The sequence below is a fragment of the Schistocerca gregaria genome, chromosome 2 (assembly GCF_023897955.1).
Source record: "Schistocerca gregaria isolate iqSchGreg1 chromosome 2, iqSchGreg1.2, whole genome shotgun sequence".
NCBI classification, from domain to species: Eukaryota; Metazoa; Arthropoda; class Insecta; order Orthoptera; family Acrididae; genus Schistocerca; species Schistocerca gregaria.
The window spans coordinates 734675103-734692644 of record NC_064921.1 but is presented as its reverse complement, the minus strand read 5'-3'; positions in this window follow the sequence as shown (position 1 = coordinate 734692644).

The following is a 17542-nucleotide window of genomic DNA, read 5'->3' as shown; positions in this document are numbered from 1 at the left end:
TATATATGCTTTCACTGACCAAATATTAAATGTTGTGATAACAGAACATCACTCATTGGGCTATTTCGTGATCTCACAAAAGCTTTTGACTGTGTGAATCACGAAATTCATTTATATAAGCTTAAGTATTGCGATATGAGTGGGACAGTGTTCAAATGGTTTAATTCATATTTAACTGGAAGAACGCAGAAGGTTGAAATTACCAGTGCAGATAGTCGGCAAAAATCGGCAGAGGTCATTAACTGTAGAGGTATCAAAAATGGTCTCTCACAGGGTTCAGTCTTGAATACATTTGCCACGCTATAGTCATGAAGACGTAAAGCTAATTCTTCTTGCAGATGCCAAAAGTATAGTAATCACAGCCAATAAATAAGAATTATCTGAGGAAACTGTAAATAATGTCTTTCAGAAGATTATTAAGTGGTTTTCTGCAAATGGTCTCTCACTAAATTTTGAGAAAAAACAGTATATACAATTTTGTAAACTAAATGGCACAACACCATTGATAAATACAAACTTTGAACAGAAGTCTGTTGGTGAGGCACAATATTCAAAATTTATGTGTGTATGCATTGATGAAAAATTGAATTGGAAGAAACACATTGATGATCTGCATACTAATGGCCTTGGTACGTCAGTGTAAAACAGAGCTTGGATGGCATGTACAGGTACAGCTGCCCATGCAGCTTCAACACGATACCACAGTTCATCAAGGGTAGTGACTGGTGTGTTGTGACGAGACAGTTACTCGGCCACCATTGACCAGACGTTTTCAGTTGGTGAGAGATCTGGAGAATGTGCTGGCCAGGGCAGCAGTCGAATATTTTCTGTATCCAGAAAGGCCCGTACGGAACCTGCAACATGCGGTCGTGCATTGTCCTGCTGAAATGTAGGGTTTCTCAGGGATCGAATGAAGGGTAGAGCCACGGGTCGTAACACATCTGAAATGAAACGTCAGCTGTTCAACGTGCCGTCAATGCGAACAACTGGTGACCGAGATGTGTAACCAATGGCACCCCATACCATCACGGCGGGTGATACGCCAGTATGGCGAAGTCGAATACACGCTTCCAATGTGCATTCACCGCGATGTCACCAAACACGGATGCGACCATCATGATGCTGTAAACATAACCTGGATTTGCCCGAAAAAATGACGTTTCGCCATTTGTGCATCCAGGTTCGTCGTTGAGTACGCCATCGCAGGCGCTCCTGTCTGTGATGCAGCGTCAAGGGTAACCGCAGCCATGGTCTCCGAGCTGATAGTCCATGCTGCTGCAGCGTCGTCGAACTGTTCGTGCAGAAGGGTTTGTCTTGGAAACATCCCCATCTGTTGACTCAGGAATCGAGACGTGGCTGCACGATCCGTTACAGCCATGCGGGTAAGATGCCTATCATCTCGACTGTTAGTGATACCAGGCCGCTGTGATCCAGCACGGCATTCCGTATTACCCTCCTGAACCCACCGTTTCCATATTCTGCTAACAGTCATTGGATCTCGACCAACGCGACCAGCAATGTCGCGACACGATAAACCACAATCGCGATAGGCTACAATCCGACCTTTATCAAAGTGGAAAACGCATTTCTCCTCCTTACACGAGGCATCACAACAACGTTTCACCAGGCAACGCTGGCCAACTGCTGTTTGTGTATGAGAAGTCGGTTGGAAACTTTCCTCATGTCCACACGTTGTAGGTGTCGCCACCGACGCCAACCTTGTGTGAATGCTCTGAAAAGCTAACCATTTTCATATCACAGCATATTCTTCCTGTCGGTTAAATTTCGCGTCTGTAGCACGTCATCTTCGTGGTGTAGCAATTTTAATGGCCTGTAGTATATAAAAAAGTGTAATAAAAACTTATGTTAATCTGATACATTCCACATCATTACTAAATGTCGTATTGATGATCTATGGATCAAGTGTTGATGTAATGTAATGTAATATGTTACAGGTTCCTTTGACTTGCGTGAGATCGTCACAGATATCTTGAAATAGCTGAGAACAAAGAGTAGGTCGTGCGAGGTAGGATTCGAACCTGCGACCGTAGCGGTCGTGCGGTTCCAGACTGAAGCGCCTAGAACCGCTCGGTCACAACGGCTGCCAACACAAATGGGAATCCCTGGAGGGAATATTTTTTTCCCGAAACACTGTTAGAAAGTTAAAGAGAACAAACGTTTGCAGCTGACTCCACTGCGGTTACACTGCCGCCAACGTACATTTAGCGTAAGGGCCGCGAAGACAAGAGAAGAGAAATTAGGGCTCGTAAGGAAGTATACACACAAACTTTTTTCTCTCGTTCCGTTTGCGTGTGGAATAGGGAAGGAAATGACTAGTTGTGGTACTTGGTACTCTTACGGTGGTTTGCGGAGTATGTACATGAGGATATGGACGAGTGAAGTCGATGCTACCTGGGCTACCTGGTGTCAGATGCAGTATTAACTTAGAATGCGCGAGGCTTCAATAAGTAATTGGAACCCGGGATCTCCTGCTTACATGGCAGACGCTCTACCCATCTTTTTTTGTTGATGTCATTTTGTTCTATATTGTTCGTTGAATTCGTTCGGGGCGGGCGTCAGATGGCACCCGTTCAGGTTCTTCGTTGATTCGTTCACTCAGTTATTTTTGTTACAGAGGGCAGCTAACCCTCTGACCGAACACACTGAGCTACCGTGCCGGCGACTCGGACGTGTCCCAAAGAACAAATACCATCTCCAGGCTAACGGGCTATGACGTTCCTCTTCTGTGCAGATGCACACGCATTGCCCGAACTCTTACAGGACTCGGTCAGATTGTCTGCCGCGAGTAATGAGTGTATTGGGCAGGGGCACTACGAGTGTAGTGTGTGGACATCAAGTTGGGAATGTGGGTCTCACGGGGAGCGTGCAAGGGATAAATCCCTGCATTCGCACTATACTCTGTCCCCTCGGTGGCTCAGATGGATAGAGAGTCTGCCATGTAAGTAGGAGATCCCGGGTTCGAGTTCCGGTCGGGACACACATTTTCAACTGTCCCCGTTGATGTATATCACCGCCTGTCAACAGCGTAGGGTCTTGATTGAATTATCATTTCTTTCTAGAGCGCTGCATGGTCACCGAAGGTATCTGTTCTTTCGGACATGTCAGAAAGAACACGTACCAGCCGCGCGGGATTAGCCGAGCGGTCTTAGGCGCTTTAGGCGCTGCAGTCATGGACTGTGCGGCTGGTCCCGGCTTAGGTTCGAGTCCTCTCTCATACATGGGTGTGCGTTTGTGCTTAGGATAATTTAGGTTAAGTAGTGTGTACACTTAGGGACTGATGACCTTACCAGTTAAGTCCCATAAGATTTTACACACATTTGAACTTTTTTTTTTTTTTTTTTTTTTTGGAACACATACCATATCCATATAAATGTGGAATTTGTTGCCGGACGTCTTGCAATATTCTCACTTCAGCCCGTACAGTTTCACGAAGTTCCAGTAGTTGGCGGCGCTATACATAGACTTCAAAATGGCGTCTGTAACAGAGCTGTGTTACAAGCAGAGAGCTGTCATTGAGTTTCTTTTGGCGCAAAACCAGAGCACTTCTGATCTTCACATAAGCTTGCTGAATGTCTACGGAGACCTGGCAGCGAACACAAGAACGATGAGTCGTTGGGCGGGGGGTGGAGGCATCAGTCATCATCGGAACAGAGTCGCGCAAACCTGTCCCATCCTACCGCCTGCTGGCCGGCCTCACACAGCTGTGTCTCCTGCAGCGACTTCAGGGTCTTCGTCGCCATAAAAATTCAAACGAACTTCTCTTTCTCAATGAAAACGTAAGCCTCACAGTAGTCTGCATACCGGAGAGGAGTCCACAAAAATTCGTTGCACAATTCTTCCTCAGCCAGCCTACAGCATGGATCTCACACCTCCCGACTCCCATCTGTTTCGCCCAATGAAGTATGCACTCCGCGGGAAGCTGTATGCGGTTAATGAAGAGGTTGTTGATGCTGCAAGACGCTGGCTCCGGCGTCAACAAACTGAGTGGTACCAGGCCGACGTGCAGGACCTCCAAGTACAGAGTCTTACGGCCGTCGTATTAAACGGAAATTATGTTGGAAACTAGGGTTATGTAGCCAAAAGAGTGGGGAAAAAGATGATGTTTTGTAACCCTGAATAAAACCAACATGCTTTCAGAAAGAAATATGTCGAAGAACTTCCTGAACGCCTCCCTTAGTACAACAGTCTACATGTGGCTCCCACTGGGTCCACGAAGACAGTTTTACAACAATTACAGAGCGTATAGAAGCATTTAAGCAGTCAATCTTGCCGCTATTCATACACCAATGGCAGAAGAGAAACACCTAACATACGGTGCAACGGAAAGGATGTCTGTCAAGCATTCACATCAGAGTGGCAAGCCGTGCATGGCTCATGATTGTGACCTGTCGTTCCTGCATCTCTGAAACGGCGAGAATTTTTTTTGTGTTAATGTCTTCTGGTGCCACTATCCTTGCTCACCTTCGCTGTCCGTGAGTGGCAGCATCAGCGTTATCGATAGTCGCTTGGAGTTATTATCTGTGCGGCGACCGCGAGTATTTCCGGGTTCTGCTCTGAAAACAAGGAGTGATTCGGTGTAGTGAGTCGCATGTTATTCAGTCGGCTCTGAGTCTCAATCGCTTTTGCTTTGTGTACTGAGCCGGGTTCGTCGTTACCAGACTGTTGGACGAGTCAGTAGCAGGCATGTCCGCGCAGTGAAAGTACGCGCCGGGACCTTAACCGACACAGACGGAAGGCCGTTGGTCGATCAGTCGGCTGGTCGTCGGATGGCGACATGTGGTCTGCTGAGCAGTGTTCGCCGGTATCGCTGTTGGCGAAAGTTGGCTGCGTTGGTCGTCTTGGATCCCCAGTACGAACATCATTTTCCGAGTCAGGATGTGGTTGGACCTTGTTGGTTCGTTGGAACTGAGCAGCGACGCAGTCTCCACAGTGCGAAGCCAGGCCGGGGCTTTTGGCGGTTGGCACACGCTGTTGCATTTGGGGGCGCTAGCTGTGTGAGCGACTTTTCGCTTTCCTCCGCATCAGGATCATCCAGTTGAGTAATCAGTTACCTGTTCTTAAAACTATACTATTACGATTTGTTCGTTATTTGTGGATTGTTGTTTCCTCAGCCGTTGACGCGTGTGATAAGAAGTGGTGTGTGTTGTTGCCTAGAACCCGCAACCTTCTTCCGGAGTGATTTGACAGTTGTGACTTGTGTTTTCTATGTCCTTTAAACTTGTCTTGAGTGGTTTTTGATGCCTTGATCTTGGTGAGGCAGTGTCCGAAGTTATGGGTATGTTGGTTTGGTCGTCATCGGCCGGTATTATCTGTTATTTGTGCAATTGGATCTGAAGGTTGGAAATCGGTCAGATTTCCGGTCGGTCGTGAACCGTTCCTAGGTTGTGCTGCCTTCTCTTATCTGACTTTAAACCTTGGTTGCCACTTCGCTACACCCTTAAGGGACAATTTCAGGCCGATGCTTGGAGACTTTTCTGAACACCACTTGTGATTATTTTAATTTACGTTTTTCTCTTTTTTAAATTTTGTAAGTACTGTGCTTGGCCTTCTCTAGTGTACGGCCTTCAGCCGTGTTTTATTTAAATTTCTTGTTTGCTCTGTGTTTAGACCTTCAGCCGTGTTGGTTTTAAAATTTGTGGTTTCAGCCGTACTGTGTAAATGTTTATCTTAAGGTTTGTCTTTAAATGTTTTGAATACTTGTTTGGGCCTTCAGTGGACTGTGAGGCTGGTCCCGGCTTAGGTTCGAGTCCTCACTCGGGCATGTGTGTGTGTGTGTGTGTGTGTGTGTGTGTGTGTGTGTGTGTGTGTGTGTCCTTAGGATAATTTAGGTTGAGTAGTGTGTAAGATTAGGGACTGATGACCTTAGAAGTTAAGTCCCATAAGATTTCACACACTTTTTTTTTTTTGGCCTTGAGCTGTCAAGATATTTCAAGTTTTTTAAAGATGGTTTTCTGCTGTACAGTGTAAATGCTGTCTTTAATGGTTGCCTTTCATTATGTTGAAATATCATTGGGCTTTCAGCCGAGGAATTAATTTAATTTTTCCTTAATATGGCTTTTAGCCGAAATTTGTAAAGGCTTGCCTTTTAAAGAATTTCCTTTGCTGATCTGAAATATCATTTGGGCCTTTAGCCGAGAAGATATAATAATTTTACTTAATTAAGGCCTTCAGCCGTTTGTCTGAACCCTTGTGTTTTAAAAGGAATTATTTTAACTTTGTTATTGAGAAGTTACTTGGGCCCTCAGCCGTAAATTGATCCTTGTTGTTTTAAAGAGAAAACTGTGCATTGTGTTTCGGTGGATTAAAGTGTGTTCTTGTTTAACTGACAGTAACTGATCTTGGCCCTTTCCCACAACCTTATCCTGATCGACTCTTTCCTGCGAAACCAGATTTCTAGTGGTTTTCTGATAAAGTTTGTAAATATAGATGTTTTTGCCGCTCCCGTAGAGCAGAAATACCTTTCGTGTGAACTCAGCCGAAGCCCAATTACGACATGAGGGCGCGGTGAGATGCTGGCTAGACCGGACCGCGTCCTTGACTGAGCTGGCGGCGGGCCCCCGCGCTCATCGCACAGTCCGCGCCGGCACCCGGATTCCTGCGCCTCCATTGGCCGGTATTCCGCCGTCGTACGGACAGCCCGCGCGTCGGCGGAAGCACGCACCGGGCCTGTCGATGCGGCCGTCACCGTCAACACCGCGACCGGCCGTCCAAACTACCTCTGGCTCTGGCTGGCCGGGGCTGGCGGTCTGCTGGTCAAAGCAGGGGCGGCAACGCGCCCTGCGTGTTGGTTCAAATGGCTCTCAGCACTGTGGGACTTACTATCTGGGGTCATCAATCCCCCAAAACTTAGAACTGCTTAAACCTAACTAACCTAAGGACATCACACACATCCATGTCCGAGGCAGGATTCGAATCCGCGACCGTAGCGGTCGCTCGGTTCCTACGTGTTGCGGGATGGGTAAACCGCACAGGGTATCTTTGGAGGAACGGTCAGTATTCAGGGATATGAACGATCTTTCGCAGCAAAGAAGTCAAGTTCACATGGGCTGTAAAATGGTTTCTTAAGAGCTATGGTCCCTTCGTCTTCGATAGTGTGAAACAAATCCCTTCTACAGCAAGATCTTTGCTTTTCAGAATTGATAGTATGGACCAAAACATAATGCTATTGTCTGGTAAACATGGGATCCAAATCCCATATTTTAAGAGCTACGAGCACTTGTTTTGCAGAAAACACGTGTTTCAAAGCAGCAAACAACTAAGGGTTTATAGCTCTTAAGAGAAGGTTCTGGTTAAGAGGCACGAAAAATGTGTGAAGTTTATAATTTTTTGTAATACAACGATTGTTTTTATTAAAGTGGAGTTTCCACCAGTTAGTTACACGTATTATCATGAATGAAAAGAGATTTTTTTTTGTCGCATACGAAAAATAGCGGCTGCAGCTCTCATCAAACTAGACGTCTTGCGGTGAGCCATGGTTCGCACGATGCCTTGTACAGACTCCTGGCTATTTTTGAAACCCACAAAAATAGACAATTATTAAATTAGAATGAATCTGGGGTGCCATCACGATGGGGTTTTAAAACGCACCTCGAAAAAAAAAAATAGCAACAATTTGAAAAAAAAATATGTTTTTTGTCATTTTTTGTTAAGTTCAAAGGTTCAAAGAATATTTACCATTTGAATAAAAAGGAGCTCCTGCAAAGGCGCCCTAATTTAATTGTGTTTAATTTTCTTTTAAATCAAATGAATCGGTCAATCTGTCGAAGTTCTAGAGCGTTTATCGCGTTAAAAAATGTTGTTTCGAGAAAACCACATTTAAAGTTCGAAGTAATAAAAGGAACGCTGTTTGAGATCGGTTACGGATTAGATGCTTTTTTTTACGAATATTTTACTGATCGTCTCTGTGACGATTCCGGTTCCCAATACGTTGATGGTCATCGGAATAGATTAGTAACTTTCATGTACATGCAGCTATGTACGTATCTAATTCAACAGTTTTTGCCCCACAATAAAGCTGTTTCGGTACCAGTTTTGAAATATATGCTGAAGCTCTCGTTGTCACTTTGCATATTGTTACATGTGCTTTTTTAAATTCGTGTATTGGTTCAATCTTTTCTTTGACTAATTCATAGAGTGCCTGCAGGTTCCTATATTTTGGTTAGCGCATGGTTCCATTCAGCAGGCTGTAACTTGTAAAATACATAGGCAATCAAAAAATCCTCTTGCAGGCATAACCTACACATCTCAACTAAAAGTTTGGATATGATAGAGTTTATTACAACGACTCCTCATAGCACACCCATTGAGGTTTGTACATTACCACATTAACAAAGCCATCGTGAAAACAAGAAATATTCTGATTAGTTACAAAAAAAAGCATTACAAAACAAAGTAGGCACCCTCCTATGTGTGCATGTTGAAAAAAAAACAGTGAAAATCTTTATCTTACAATGATGATTATTAGTCTTCAGTAATAAGTATGTCCTCCCCGCAAACAGGTGAGCTCTTCCATTCTGTGAGTGGTCTGGATGAGACAATCAAGTTTATTTTGGCATATGAGGTCACACTCCTTAATGACAATTTCAGTGAGGTCCTGAAGGTCGTCGGTTGGATTTGGACGCTGCGCAAAGTCCAATAGGTCCCATGCATACTCATTTGCATTCATCTCAGGGGATTGGGATTGCCAATGCTCGAAAAATGATTCAAATGGCTCTGAGCGCTATGGGACTTAACATCTGAGGTCATCAGTCCCCTATAAATGGCTGAAATGGTTCAAATGGCTCTGAGCACTATGGGACTTAAAATCTGAGGTCATCGGTCCCCTAGAACTTAGAGCTACTTAAACCTAAGGACATCAAACACAGCCATGCCCGAGACTGGATTCGAACCTGCGACCGGAGCGGTCGGGCGTTTCCAGACTGAAGCGCCTACAACCGCCCAGCCACACCGGCCGTCTTGGCCGATGCATTCGGTTGACGTTGGATCTTAGAAGATACTGAGACACTGACAGACAACGATGCAGTCTTCAAATGGTTCAAATGGCTCTGAGCACCATGGGACTTAACATCTTAGGTCATCAATCCCCTAGAACTTAGAACTACTTGAACCTAACTAACATAAGGACATCACTCATATCCATGCCCGAGGCAGGATTCGAACCTACGACCGTAGCGGTCACGCAATTACAGACGGAAGCGCCTAGAACCGCTCGGCCAGGTGCGGTCTTGCATTTTCATCGACAATGATGAAGTTGTCACCGAATTCAAGTCTGTAGGGCCTTACAATCGTTTGTAGGAACTCTTGGAGGTATCGGGGACCAGTCAAGTTGTCGAAGACGGAAATTAGAGGGGTCGGCTGTCCCATCATTATTGCCGCAGAGATCATTACACTTCCACCTGCAAATGGATGGACTTGCTGAAAGTATCGGGGTTTCCCGCGTCTTCTAGCGCTCCTCCAAACCGTAACACGTCTAGGGTTGGGTAGGAAAGCAGTGCTGGTCTCATCAGCAAACATGACATTACTCCATTCTACAAATGGTCCAATGTTGATGCGCAAGAGCCCAGGTCCTTCAATTGCATCGGTTCCACTTGTTCAGTGCAAAACTTCTCGTTGGTCTTCTGGAATAAAGACCAATCAGATCCTATCTTCCACGCACTGTTTGGTCTCAGATACGAATCCCTGTTGCCCATCTGACAGTTGGTGGGCGTCTGCGAGCTGACAGTTGGAGGTAACGATCCTGCATTGATGCTGTAGCACGAGGACGACTACTGTCAAGTATTACTCCAGTGCTGAACATAAACTGAATGAAGCTGTTGTTGACAGCAGCGCAGAGTGGCCGCGCGGTTTGAGGCGTCTTGTCACGGACTGCGCGTCCCCTCTCGCCGGAGGTTCGAGTCCTCTTTCGGGCATGGGTGTGTGTGTGTCGTTCTTAGCATAAGGTAGTTTAAGTATTGTGTAAGACTAGGGACCGGTGACCTCAGCAGTTTGGCCCCTTGGGAATTCACACACATTTTAACGTTTTGTTGTTGACAGTGGACTGCTCGCGGTGTGCCGCTGCGGCAGCGATATGTTTCCATGACTGCTGAATGTCCACAGAGCATGTCAGTGGTAAACACCATCCAGTATGTGGGCTCTAACTGGATAATGCATGAAGTGCCTACGTCAGCGAGACATCTAGTTTCGTGGATTATTTTTTCATTGGTCTCTACCAGAACTACACAATGTTAACTACACAATTTTGTGTTGTTTTGGTCCATTATACCAGCTCCCAAAACATGACAAGGGAAGAGCTTACCATAGAAGAAATTAGTTTCATAGTATAGGATAAGTGCTCATAACCGTTTAGGTATGCATTTTAGAGCCCACGTTTACTAGACCTTTTTGCTTCGAATGATTGTTTTTGTCATATGCCTGTCTGTTGGGCATCCCTCTCGGATACCATAGACTGTTCCAAGTCACCGTGTACGGCACCATTGTAACAAAGTAACGACATAAAACAGGCTGTGGAATGAAGACAGAGAAGCTAGCGAAAGGGAAAAACCTAGGACTCTCTGTTGTAGACTAGGAGTCTTTTGAAGCATGTCTTACAGATCACCAACAGGAGAAATGAAGGGAACGCAAAACATGCCATTGAGAGCGACAGAATTAGACGACCCTCAAGGATCCATGTTTAGGGCTCCGTACCGCAGTTGGTTAAATCATTTCTTCTTATTTTGTTGTTAGTCTGTCTGTCTGTCTGTCAAGATCCGTTTTTCCCAGGATCTAGCATAAGTATCGAGCTGAAATATACGTGAAATTCTAAAGTCTACCCTCTCTCGGCGCTTCAAAAAATTTAAGCTTCTAAGCCAATGTAGTGACAAGATCTGCATCTACGTATACGTAGATACTCCGCAAGCCACCGTACGATGCATAGCGGAGGGTACCATGTACCACTACTAGCGATTTCCTTTGCTAGCCTTCTCACAAATAGAGCGGATCCGTACGTGCAAAATATGTTGGCTGTATCAGAATCCTTCGGCATTCAGCTTCAAATGCCGGTTCTCTCCTTTTCTCCAGGGATTCCCTTTGAATTCCCGAAGCATCTCCGTAACACTTACGTGTTGTTTGAAGATACCTGTAATAAGTCCAGCAGCTCGCATCCGATATGCTTCGATGTTTTCCTTCAGTCCTACCTGGAACGGATCCCAAACGCTCGAGCAGTTCTCTAGAGTATGTCGCACCACCGTCCTACATGCGGTCTCCTTTACAAGTGAACAACTCTTTCCTAAAATTCTCCCAATAAACCGAAGGTGACCATTCTCCTTCCCTAACACAGTTTTCATATGCTCGTTCCACCTCATATCGCTTTGCAGCGTTACGCCCAGTGTCTCTGTCAAGCAGAACACTGGTATTACTGTATCCGCACACTACATGTTTAATCTTCCTACTCATCACCATTAACTTACATTTTTTTCACTTCTAGAGCTTTCTTCCATTCATTACACCAACTGGCAATTTTGTGTAAGTGGTCTTGTATTTCCTACACTCACTCGACTTCGACACCTTACCATACACCACGGCATCATCGGCAAACAATGGCAGACTGATGCTCACCCTGTCCGCCAAATCATTTACGTATATAGAGAACAACAGCGGTCCTGTCACACTTCCCTGGGACACTCCGGACGACGCTCTTGTCTCTGATCAACACCCGCCGTCGAGGACAACGTACTGGGTTACATAATTTAAGAAATCATTGAGCCGTTCATTTATCTGTGAACTTATTCCATATGCTGGTAACTTCGTTAGTAGCCTTCAATGGGGCACCGTGTCAAATGATTTCCGTTAACGTAGAAATATGAAGTCTGCCTGTTGACTTTCATCTATAGTTCTCAGTACAGCATGTGAGGAAAGGGTAAGATGAGTTTCGCACGAGCGACGCTTTCTAAAAACATGCTGATTCGTGGATATAACCTTCTCAGCCTCAAGAAAGTCTATTAAGTTCGAACTGAAAATATGTTCAAAAATTCTGCAGCAAAGAGAAGTTTGGGATATTGGGCTGTACGAAGTGCATTCAAGTTCTAAGGCCTCCGATTTTTTTTCTCCGGACTGGAAAGAAATAGAAACATCCGCATTGTTTTAAAATGATTCCACGTTCATTGCCAATACGTCCCAGAGATGGCAGCACCGTACGACAGATGGAATTTTACCGCTAGCGGCGAGAATGAGAACTGTTTTAAATACTTAAAATGGCGACGTTTTCCTTACTTGAACAACGTGCAATCATTCGTTTTCTCAATTTGCGTGAGTGAAACACACTGAAATTCATTGACAGTTGAAGGAGACATGCGGTGATGGAGTTATGGATGTGTCGAAAGTGCGTTCGTGGGTGCGACAGTTTATTGAAGGCAGAACATCGTGTGACAACGAACCGAAACAACCTCGGGCTCGCACAAGCCGGTCTGACGACATGATCGAGAAAGTGGAGAGAATTGTTTTGGGGGATCGCCGAATGACTGTTGGACAGATCGCCTCCAGAGTTGGCATTTCTGTGGGTTCTGTGCACACAATACTGCATGACGACCTGAAAATGCGAAAAGTGTCATCCAGGTGGGTGCCACAAATTCTGACGGACGACCACATGGCTGCCCATGTGGCATGTTGCCAAGCAATGTTGACGCGCAACGACAGCATGAATGGGACTTTTTTTCGTTGGTTGTGACAATGAATGAGACGTGGATGCCATTTTTCAATCCAGAAACAAAGCGCCAGTCAGCTCAATGGAAGCACACAGATTCACCGCCACCAAAAAAATTTCGGGTAACCGCCACTGCTGAAAAAATGATGTTCTGGGACAGCGAGGGCTTAATCCTTACCCATTGCGTTCCAAAAGGCACTACGGTAACAGGTGCATCCTACGAAAATGTTTTGAAGAACAAATTCCTTCCTGCACTGCAAGAAAAACGTCAAGGAAGGGCTGCGCGTGTGCTGTTTCACCAAGACAACGCACTCGCACATCGAGCTAACGTTACGCAACAGTTCCTTCGTGATAACTCTGAAGTGATTCCTCAAGCTCCCTACTCACCTGACCTGGTTCCTAGTGACTTTTGGCTTTTTCCAACAATGAAAGACACTCTACGTGGCCGCACATTCACCAGCCGTGCTGCTATTGCCTCAGCCATTTTCCAGTGGTCAAAACAGACTCCTAAAGAAGCCTTCGCCGCTGCCATGGAATCATGGCGTCAGCGTTGTGAAAAATGTGTACGTCTGCAGGGCGATTACGTCGAGAAGAAACGCCAATTTCATCGATTTCGGGTGGGTAGTTAATTAGAAAAAAAATCGGTGGCCTTAGAACTTGAATACACCTCGTAATTTTGCGGGTCCGTTCTTTTATCTTTTTATATACCAGCGTTATCTGCGCTTTCTCTAGTCGCTTGGGACTTTGTGCTGGGCAAGAGATTCACGATAAAAGGTAGCTAGGTGAGGGGCCAATGCCTTTGTAAAATCGAACTGGGATTCCATCCGGACCTGGCGATTTATTTCCTTTCAAATCTTTCAGTTGATTCTCTATGCCAGGTATGCTCATTACTATGTCGTCCATACGGGAGTCTGTAAGATGGTCAAAAGACGGTATGTTTGTACGAGTCTCCTGTGCGAACGATTTCTTGAAAGTGAAATTTAAAACTTCGGCTTTCGTTTTGCAATCCTCAATTGCCACACCAATCTGGTGAACAAGGGGCTGAATGGAAGCCTTAGATTCGCTTAGCCGTTTCACATACGATCAGCATTTTCTCGGGTTCTCTGCCTGACCTTTTGCTAAGATGTGACAGCGATTGTTATATGCTTCGCGCACAGATCTTTTCACAGACGCACGAATCTGTTCTAACCTTCGCCTGTCGTCATTTAAGCGTTCCCTTTTGAACCGAGATTGCAGCAGCCTCTGCTTCCTCAGCATTGCCGAATTTCGTCATTAAATCTTGGTGGGTCTTTTCCATCCTTTATCCACTTACCAGGCACATAACTCTTCAGACCACGATTTACAATTTCCTTAAACTTTTCCCATAATTCTTGTACATCCGTCTTACTGGAACTAAGTAATGCCAGTTCCCTATGTAAATATGTTAGTAACTGCTTATCTGCTCTATCTAGCAGAAACACTCTCCTAGGTCTTTAGACCGATTTATAAATTTGCAATCATAGTTGCTATAATGACATCATGAAAGCTAGTTCTCTTTTCTATAGTGATATTATCGATAAGGTCCGGCCTATTTAAAGCTAAAAGGTCTAAGATATTAACACTGCGTGTGGGCTGCCGAGCTAACCGTTCAAGGAAATTTTCAGAATACACGATCAAATTTCGCATGATTATCTGTCTGTAGCCCCAGCAATGAACTCATAGACAGCCCAGTCTATACTCGGTAGGTTAAAGTCGCCTCCAACTAGTATTGCATGATCTGGATATTGACCATAGACTTATCTTGAATGACTATAGAACTGTCACAACAGAATCAGATGGCCGGTAAAAACATCCAGCAGTTAACTCTGTTTCACGTGCACCTGTTATACGCGACCAGACGACTTCACTGTCACAATTAACATCGGCCTCAATGGAGACAATATTTTTGTCAACTGCAATGAACATCCCACCCCATTTCATATGGCCTCTAATCTGTCTTACCGATACACGTTCCAAACATTACGGCCATTGATGTCACACAGTTTACACCGGCAAACTCGTTCATCTAAAACTATAAATTAACTGTCTATCTACACTCCTGGAAATTGAAATAAGAACACCGTGAATTGATTGTCCCAGGAAGGGGAAACTTTATTGACACATTCCTGGGGTCAGATACATCACATGATCACACTGACAGAACTGCAGGCACATAGACACAGGCAACAGAGCAATCACAATGTCGGCACTAGTACAGTGTATATCTACCTTTCACAGAAATGCAGGCTGCTATTCTCCCATGGAGACGATCGTAGAGATGCTGGATGTAGTCCTGTGGAACGGCTTGCCATGCCATTTCCACCTGGCGCCTCAGTTGGACCAGCGTTCGTGCTGGACGTGCAGACTGCGTGAGACGACGCTTCATCCAGTCCCAAACATGCTCAATGGGGGACAGATCCGGAGATCTTGCTGGCCAGGGTAGTTGACTTACACCTTCTAGAGCACGTTGGGTGGCACTGGATACATGCGGACGTGCATTGTCCTGTTGAAACAGCAAGTTCCGTTGCCGGTCTAGGAATGGTAGAACGATGGGTTCGATGACGGTTTGGATGTACCGTGCACTATTCAGTGTCCCCTCGACGATCACCAGAGGTGTACGGCCAGTGTAGGAGATCGCTCCCCACACCATGATGCCGGGTGTTGGCCCTGTGTGCCTCGGTCGTATGCAGTCCTGATTGTGGCGCTCACCTGCACGGCGCCAAACACGCATACGACCATCATTGGCACCAAGGCAGAAGCGACTCTCATCGCTGAAGACGACACGTCTCCATTCGTCCCTCCATTCACGCCTGTCGCGACACCACTGGAGGCGGGCTGCACGATGTTGGGACGTGAGCGGAAGACGGCCTAACGGTGTGCGGGACCGTAGCCCAGCTTCATGGAGACGGTTGCGAATGGTCCTCGCCGATACCCCAGGAGCAACAATGTCCCTAATTTGCTGGGAAGTAGCGGTGCGGTCCCCTACGGCACTGCGTAGGATCCTACGGCCTTGGCGTTCATCCGTGCGTCGCTGCGGTCCGGTCCCAGGTCGACGGGCACGTGCACCTTCCGCCGACCACTGGCGACAACATCGATGTACTGTGGAGACCTCACGCCCCACGTGTTGAGCAATTCGGCGGTACGTCCACCCGGCCTCCCGCACGCCCACTATACGCCCTCGCTCAAAGTCCGTCAACTGCACATACTGTTCACGTCCACGCTGTCGCGGCATGCTACCAGTGTTAAAGACTGCGATGGAGCTCCGTATGCCACGGCAAACTGGCTGACACTGACGGCGGCGGTGCACAATTGCTGCGCAGCTAGCGCCATTCGACGGCCAACACCGCGGTTCCCGGTGTGTCCGCTGTGCCGTGCGTGTGATCATTGCTTGTACAGCCCTCTCGCAGTGTCCGGAGCAAGTATGGTGGGTCTGACACACCGGTGTCAATGTGTTCTTTTTTCCATTTCCAGGAGTGTATGTAACTAATTTTGTATGGAACTCTCAGAGCAGAACTCCTACACGCAGTTGTCCGGTTTTGTTCCCCGAAAGTTTGTCTCACACAAGGTAGGTATTCCACGGTGCATCATAACTGGCTCAAAACAATGTTTGTTAGGTAATAGTACAGAAGATGCGAGTATTTCCTGCATCGCCAATACTACTGAATTTTAGTGTATCCCCGTATATTTTGATGCCTCCTTTGGTCTGATCTGTGCTATCTGGAAGGGAACAAAAATCCTTTTGCACAAGGCAGGCACGAAATCGTTGTCCTCTAGTGGAATCAACATGTACCCCTCGATACATGTCCATACTTGCGTCGATGTGGATCCGAGGACAGCTGCAATATCTATTGCTTTCTTCGATTTGCAACTGTTTTAAATGTGGGAATATATTAGGACACTAGTTGTTGTGGGGTAGAATCAAAACCTAGGTCAATGCAGTAACCGCTGTAGAGGGTAGGCTATAAGTCAATTGTCAAAAATGTCTTTGGTGAAGTGATATTAAAGAAATGAAAATACGTGTTTATTATCAACACAGAAACAAATATAGCGTTCAGTGAACCTACAAAACATGCTTCAAGTGATTTCCATGCTGTTATAAGGAAGCGTTGCATTTTCTCAAGACCGATTTACAAATTTTGTTGCAAATCATCCGTAACTGTAGGTTTTCAAATTCATCTACATCTACATCTACATGACTACTCTGCAATTCACATTTAAGTGCTTGGCAGAGGGTTCATCGTACCACAATCATACTATCTCTCTACTATTCCACTCCCGAACAGCGAGCGGGAAAAACGAACACCTAAACCTTTCTGTTCGAGCTCTGATTTCTCTTATTTTATTTGGATGATCATTCCTACCTATGTAGGTTGGGCTCAACAAAATATTTTCGCATTCGGAAGAGAAAGTTGGTGACTGAAATTTCGTAAAAAGGTCTCGCCGCGACGAAAAACGCTGTAATGATTTCCATCCCAACTCGTGTATCATATCTGCCACACTCTCTCCCCTATAACGTGATAATACAAAACGAGCTGCCCTTTTTTGCACCCTTTCGATGTCCACCGTCAATCCCACCTGGTAAGGATCCCACACCGCGCAGCAATATTCTAACAGAGGACGAACGAGTGTAGTGTAAGCTGTCTCTTTAGTGGACTTGTTGCATCTTCTAAGTGTCCTGCCAATGAAACGCAACCTTTGGCTCGCCTTCCCGACAATCTACATCTACATGACTACTCTGCAATTCACATTTAAGTGCTTGGCAGAGGGTTCATCGAACCACAATCATACTATCTTTCTACTATTCCACTCCCGAACAGCGAGCGGGAA